Source organism: Dermochelys coriacea, chromosome 2 (assembly GCF_009764565.3).
Source record: "Dermochelys coriacea isolate rDerCor1 chromosome 2, rDerCor1.pri.v4, whole genome shotgun sequence".
NCBI lineage: Eukaryota > Metazoa > Chordata > Testudines > Dermochelyidae > Dermochelys > Dermochelys coriacea.
Genome location: NC_050069.1, coordinates 91,007,561 through 91,014,941, shown reverse-complemented (window position 1 = coordinate 91,014,941; position 7,381 = coordinate 91,007,561). Strand labels below are relative to the sequence as shown.

General features: G+C 45.5%; 1 non-coding gene across 1 annotated transcript; it reads right to left on the bottom strand.

Moving 5' to 3' along the window:
- Nucleotides 1–2,305: 2,305 nt before the first annotated feature.
- On the bottom strand, nucleotides 2,306–2,378 carry TRNAK-UUU. The gene has a single exon. It is a non-coding gene; the product is annotated as a tRNA-Lys (tRNA).
- Between the last annotated feature and the right edge of the window lie 5,003 nt (nucleotides 2,379–7,381).

The window sequence follows — 7,381 nt, the reverse complement described above, 5'->3', positions numbered from 1 at the left end:
GAATTCCTCAGTATCTTATCTGTAATGGTTGTGTTTTGTCTCCTTTCCACCTGTAAAGAATAAAAAGCCTCTTGGTAAATTACACCCAAGCTAGATTGAAACACTTTATCTAATAATTTAGCTGCAGAAAACAGATTTTTATTACCTAGTAAAGAGTATTTTGCATCAGATCACCTCAGCTGAGGTTAGAAAGAGCTCTGATGAACAAACAAGGTATCATTATTTAAGTTTCAAACTAAAACTCTTCAGGTTCTTTTGATAAAACGGACTGAAATATATTCTGAAAGCACACAACAAGGAATGATACTGTTGGCCTAAGAGGACTGTATAGTCATCCAGTCAGAACAAAAGGGTGTGTGGTTTCAAAAGAAAAAATATTTTCATAAATGAGCTTTATCAAATTTTTTTGGCAAATTAAAAGGTAGAAAAATTCATTTTGGATCAAACAAAATGTGCCCTTTCGATTTTGACAACTTTTGAATGTTTTTGATTTTTTTTTATCAAAGCAAGTTTTGAAATGAAAAGTCCTTTCAAACACAAAAAATGAAACATTTCAGAAATGCTGAAACAAAACATTTAGCTTTTTTCAGAATGTTTTTCCAGTTGAAACAAGTGAGCAAAATCAAGACCAATTTCTGAAACATTTTGGTGTCGCTGAATCTGCATCCCCCTTCACCTCCTCTCCCCCCCCCCCCCCAAAAAAAGAGTATGGAAAAACTTTTTCCAGCTCTAGTCAAGTCTTTGGAAATTAAAAGAAATTCTACTGAAAAATGAGAGCAAAAAACTGCACAGGATAATAGTTTCTTCATTCAATACATTAAAGGCTTTCATCTTGAAGGGTTTGCTAAGTAATGGCAGCGCAAATTTACACTTTGAGATACTCTATATAAGCAAACTGAATGGAATTCAATAGATTTGTCTATATAAGAGGTATGGCATTAGGCCATATATATCACAGGTTAGACAAATTCCAGAAAGAGAATAAAATGGATATATTAAATGTCTCTAGACATTTCACTAAATCCTAACCATATTCCCAAATAATTTATTTTTCCCTCTCAACCACAAGCACTAATATTTTGGAGACTACAGGAGGCAAGCAATAAAACAGTAAATTTGCATTAGTTTCATTTGATTAACTGCACAATAATATATATTTCTAGATTCAGTCATATCTTCCAGTAAGTAAATGTGTTAATAAGCCACCATAATACTGCTGATTCATGAAACTCCACATACCAAATATTTTGCTTCAAAATGAAATACAGATCCCAAAGTTGTATCACATGTATTGTGACTTTAAAGTTATCTTAAAGACTTAATCAATTGATCTTGTGATGTCTCCATACCAGTATCTTTAAGCAGTTCATTAGGTAGTTTAGAACTCAGGGGAAGAAATGAAGCTCTCTCAAAGAAAATAGTGGATAGGCATAAGAAAATATTGCCATCTAGTGGTAACATCTTACCTTATATTAATTCACTAAGTCCTACCACCACACATTACACCAGTGGTCCCCTAACTTTTCTTCTTGTGTCCCACTCTTACCACTAATAGAATGTGTCTGTGCCCCCCCTCACCCTCCTGGCCAGGAGCAGAGTTGCAGCTGGGCTAGGGGCTGTGACTGGAAACCGGGTGCCGGCAGCTGAGAGGGGGCCAGCGGCCAAGAGCAGGGGCCAGCAGCTGAGCTGCAATCAGAAGCAGGGACAGGCCTGGGACGGGAGCAGAACAAGTGCTACAGATGTGGCTGGGGGCAGGGCTGAAGCAGAGTGGGGGACAAAGTAAAGCTGAATGGTGCTCCCTGCCTCCTCATGGGGTCTGGCCAGGCCCGACTGTGACCCCCCTACCTTCCCCAACATTCCTCCACGCTACACAGAGAGACACCAGAGCTCATTGCTTAATATGAAGAGAACAACAAACATTTATTTTTAAAAATAATTAAATAGGTGCTAAATATCTAGCTACAGATTTAAAGATGATCCACTTATTATGTGAAAAGCTTGCGTATCCTTAATTTGGAGCCTTTGTGTGCGTGCATTATGATACAGTCTTTAATTAAAATCATAGAATCAGGATTGGTAGGGACCTCAGGAGATCATCTAGTGCAACCCCCTGCTCAAAGCAGGACCAATCCCCAATTTTTGCCCCAGATCCCTAAATGACCCCCTCAAGGATTGAATTTACAACCCTGCGTTTAGTAGGCCAATGCTCAAACCACTGAGCTACCCCCCTAAAGAAAGGAGTAACATGAAGCAGGACATGCCTTCTGAAGATCTTGGAGGATGCCACATGGGGAAAAGTTCTGCATGCCTGACCAAGGACTTGAATCCTGGACCCTCAGATTAAAAGTCCGATGTTCTACCAACTGAGCTAGCCAGGCTCATCACATACTATTTTTTCCCCACAGGACCCGTGTCATTTAGTGCACATGATGGAGCATGCTCTGGGGATGAATCAGGATTTTAGAGTGAAGAAGACAGTCTCTAGGACCCTGATTCATTTCTTGCAGAAACTGAAAGATGTATAGTGAATGAGGCAGGGAACTTTAAGAAGAGAAAGGATGGTCTCATGGTTAAATCAGTTGAATTCTACCCTGGAGAACTGAATTCTAACCCTGCCTCTACCACGGAGTTCCTATGTGAAGCTAGACAAGTCACTTAAATCAAACGTATATAAAATAGCTACAAGGAATCCCTTCTCCAGCTCCCTCTCCAAAGTACTGAAAAACTTGGCTTGTCTGCATAAGCTTACAGTTTATGCAGACAAGCCATCAGCCATTTCTATGGGTTTTTAAAAGCCGTGAAATGGATAACGTTGGTGTTACCTTGTCAAATGCTGCACATATACTATACATCAATATTTCATTTAAAAAGGTATATGTACACGTACACACACATGCCATGGCATAGTATAAAGGTTTATCAGCATATATTAGGCATGATAACGTTACTCATGAATGCTGAAGCCACAAGTTATGCGAATGATCCCAAATGAGTACCAATTAATACATAATACATCAATCCAATGCCAGTATTTTTACATCCGACCATCATATAGTCTGCATATACCACACATTACAGGAAAACTATTTTACAATTACTTAAGAAAAAAATTGTTAGGACCATTTTGTTGTCTCATTCTGCCTATAAAACCAGGTGCCTTAATTGCCATGAATCCAAACACATATGGCTCAGAGGAAGCTCTGAACAACATCTGATTAGATTTTCTGTACCTAAATTACCTCGGCTTTAAGGTCTGATCTCTCAGCATCTTACATAGGTAAAAGCAGATGCTGTGTCCCACATTGGAAAGCTACGGATGTTCCTTTTCTAGAGCCCTAAGGCTCCTATTCCTATCTCTGCAGGGTCACAAGCTATTGGACCTGAAACCTTTCCACAACTGAATAGGGAGGTGATATTTCAGGAAAGGCAATTCCACTTTTGGTGAGAAAGAAGGAAATATTTCTCTGGCAGGTTGCTTCAAAAACATAAGTGACCCTGAAGCGGCTCAGAAGTTTGAAATGTCAGCATTCTGGCAGAAGATGAACAGAGGAAAACTGAAGCAATCACATGTGTGATAAAATTCAGAACAGTGTGGTACTCACAGCTCCTCTATTTATCACATGGCTCCACAGTTATATAGATATGTAAAAATACATGTACGCACAGACATACAAACAGTATACAAGACATCTTTATAGCTATAAAATGATTTCGAGAAGAAAGTGCCTTGACCATAGGATCAACCTGTCTGGGACCCAGACACACTGTTCTGTTCCTGGCTCTGCCACAAATTATTGTAGGACCTAGCAGAAGTCAGTCTCTCTGTGCCTTTGTTTCCCTATCTTTGTCACAAGGATATTAAGTATAAATTTGCTACTATTTGTGAAGCACTGCAATGGAGCAGTCAAGGGGGGGAGAGGAGCAAGTAGGACTGTACCTAGGTTGATATTTCCTGGAGTTGCAACATTTCTTCCCTATGGCTTAACTGGTTCCAGCTTAACTGCATGGAAACAGCTATATTCCAAGTTGTGAAAAGGCATTTGAGAATGGGCCAGCCTTTCATTCTGGTGCCTTTGAAACAATCAGGGATATTTTAACAAATACATTGACACTCTTTTCCAATGCAATTCCAATTAAATGAACCTGGTTTCCTTGAAGTTCTACAGGTTGAGGAGAAAAATCATTTTAATCAGGAAAATAATCTTTAAGTGAAGCTGGAGCACTGGGAAAAGGCCATAAGGGCAGGGGTCCTGAAACTGATGCTCCTGCTATTGCCTCATTGGGCAAGGATGATTATGTGGCAAGTGGAGGTACAGGGTCCTCATGGCCCTCTACGTGCCTGGGTTGCTCCAGTGCTGAGCTAGGCTCCTCTACTGGCTCAGCAGGGGCAGATGTCCCCTGGGCGATCGGTAGGTCCCAGGCTGGTTCTGTCAACACCTCTGTAATCTGGGGGGGGAGCGCGGTCTGGAGAGAGCAGCTTCCGCTCCTCAAGGGGCAGATCTATCTTTAGGTGACTGGGAAAGGTGGCATGCCGAGGTCACAGACCTAGAAGCCCTTGAAGGGGTACCCTGGGCCTGATAGTTAGCTCGTGGGTTCCAAAAGGGCCATTATGCAGGAGATGGCCACTGTGGCTGCTAGGCCGCCTTCACATCCCTTCGGCCCTACCAGGACTTATGCCAAACTGTGCCTCGAATAGTATTAGTCTGCATCAGACTCTGAGGGTGATGACCACGGTGGTGCTGAAGACCCCTGTGCTGGTGCTCGGTGCCATGTAGTGGAGGTAGGGGACCAGTGCCATGATGACCTCACCAAGAATCTGTGCCGGCTGTCTCGTAACAGAGACCGGTACCATAGGTCCAGTGCTGGTGAACAGCTGCTGTGCTCTGGTGCCGCATGCCGGTGCTGGTCCTGTGATGGTATCATGGAATGGTGCTGACCCTCAGTGCCAGGGAGATAGATCACCGCGCCCCTGGTGCCATGCGCGTTCTCACTGAAGCCCGTGCCAGGGAATGGTGGTGCGGTGCTGGGGACCTGGAGCAGTGCCAGGTGCGGTGCTGGTCCAGCGACTAGGAGCGCCGCATCATGGCAGACTTGCCTCTGGATGGTACCAGTCTCAACAGTGCCAGAGGCTTGTCTCTAATAGCTGAGGGCTGAGCTGCAATCATCTCAGTGTGTCTGGGGTGAAGGGTGGTTCCAACACCTCCACCTGGCACTACCCTGCCAGAGAGTCAATGTGAGCCGGACTTGATGGTGCCTTCTGGGGCGCTGGAGTTGACAGCATGGACACTTGCTGCCTGGGAGCCAGGTCCTTCCTCTGGTGTAGTGAAGCATCCCCTGGCAGTCCCACAGCGCTCTGAGGAGAGCGCCCTCCATCAGCCTTTTTGCACTTGTGGGGCACCGGAGAAGTAGAGCGGTGCTGGGCCGCTGCTCTTTGTTGCGGTGCCGGGGATTGCCGGTGCCGAGGGTCTCTCATGCTAGAGTCCTTCCTTGGCACTGATTTGTGGACCAATGCAGGAGCGCGCCGCACTGATGCGCTCGGACCCGGGCCTTGGCAGTTAGGTGCTGCTGAACAGAGCGCGGCCTCCATGAGCAGCTGTTTTAAACGGAAGTCATGCTCCTTTTTAGTCCTGGGCTTCAAAACCCTACAGATCTTGCAGCACTTGGACTGATGTGCCTCCCCCAGACACTTCAGGCAACAGTTGTGGGGGTAGCTATTTGGCATGGGCTTGTGGCATACACTGCACAACTTAAAGCCTTGGGCTCGCAGCATCCCCTGGAGCCCAAGAAGGGGTGAAGGGATAGGGATGATCCCGCTCACCAATCTTGATGCTAACTATACTAACTATGCTAACAACAACCACCATACAAGAAACAAAGAGAACTAGATAACTAAGCTAAGGGAGCACTGGTAAGGCAAGCGAGACGCAGTTCTAACAGCCACCATGGATGGTTAAGAAGGAACTGAAGGGGTGTTGGGTCAGCAGCGTCATATATTGAGCACCATGAAGGCGCCACTCCAGGGGGCGCCCCAGCCAACCCAACAGGAGCTACCAAGGGGGAAGTTTCCCACAACCATCCATGCAGCTTGAGCACACCTGGTTGGAACTGATGTGAACAAGCACTTGAAGAACTGGATTGCGTAGGCCAATCTGACAGTGTCTAGGACTCAGCTGTGGGAGGTAATAGTGTCCCATGCATTGTAAAAGCCAGCCAGCCTGTCTCCAAAGGGACAGGGGGATGGAATAATGACTGGACTAGTACTCACGTCAAAGGAGTCAAAATGGGCACTTGGCCTGCGCCCAGGGAGGGTGCGTGGACTGCCCGAAGCCCAAGCCCAATTACTTCTTCTTATGGGATTTATCCTTCTTTCTAAGCCAGTCCCATTGTTGTGGGGTGGGGAAGGTTGCACAAAGAAATGCTGTAGGTGATATTGTCGCTGCTGTTGTGTCCCATGGCATCATCTTTGTGTGGATAGCACCGGAATCCTTGAAAGAGTGCAAAATGTCATCAGTCTTGTCTGACAGAAAGACTCAGCCATCCAAGGGCAAGTCTTGGATGGCTTTCTGGATATCCAGAGAGATACCAGAGTTTTGCAACCAGGAAGACCTCCTTATAGTTACTGCAGAGGCCATAATCCTAGCCAAGGTGTCCACCAAGGATGGATTGTAGGGTCATTTTGGTCACCAAGAAGCCTTCTGCAACAAACACCCGGAACGCCTCACTTGAGGCCTTAGGCAATTGGTCCTCAAATTTAGCCAGGCTGACCAATTGAGGAAATCCTACTTGGCCAGCAAAGCCTGTTGATTTGCAATCCTCATCTGTAAAGATGATGAGGTATAGATCCTCCTGTCCAGACAATCCAACCACTTGGAGTCTCCATCCCTTGGGGTACTTGGATCTATTCTGTCAGGCCCTGTCATTTACCACTGTTACAACCAGGGAATTCAGGGCCGGGTGGGAATAGAACCCGTCAAATCCCTGCATAAGAACAAAGTAGCACTTTTCCAATTGTTTTGCCACTGGAGATACCAAAGCCACAGGGCACTCACCAGCTCAAGGAGTGTATCATTGATCAGGAGGGCTGCTCTTCTTGGGACAATGGACTATAAATGTCCACCAGTTTGTGCATTTTGTCTTGGAGGAACAATGCCTGGATGCCCAGCTATGCAACTATGTGGCGTAAAAGGTCCTGGTATGCCTTAAAGTCTTCCAGAATAGAAGGGGAGAACAAACCAGGCCGCAGAGCATTGTTCAGCAATGAGGACAAAGATCTCAGCTAAGCCAAAACCAGCTCTTGCTCCCAGAAAGTCATACCCGGAAGGGAGGACTCCATCAGCTCCCAGGAGAGGAAAACCATCTATTGCTGGGCTCATGGTTGAGC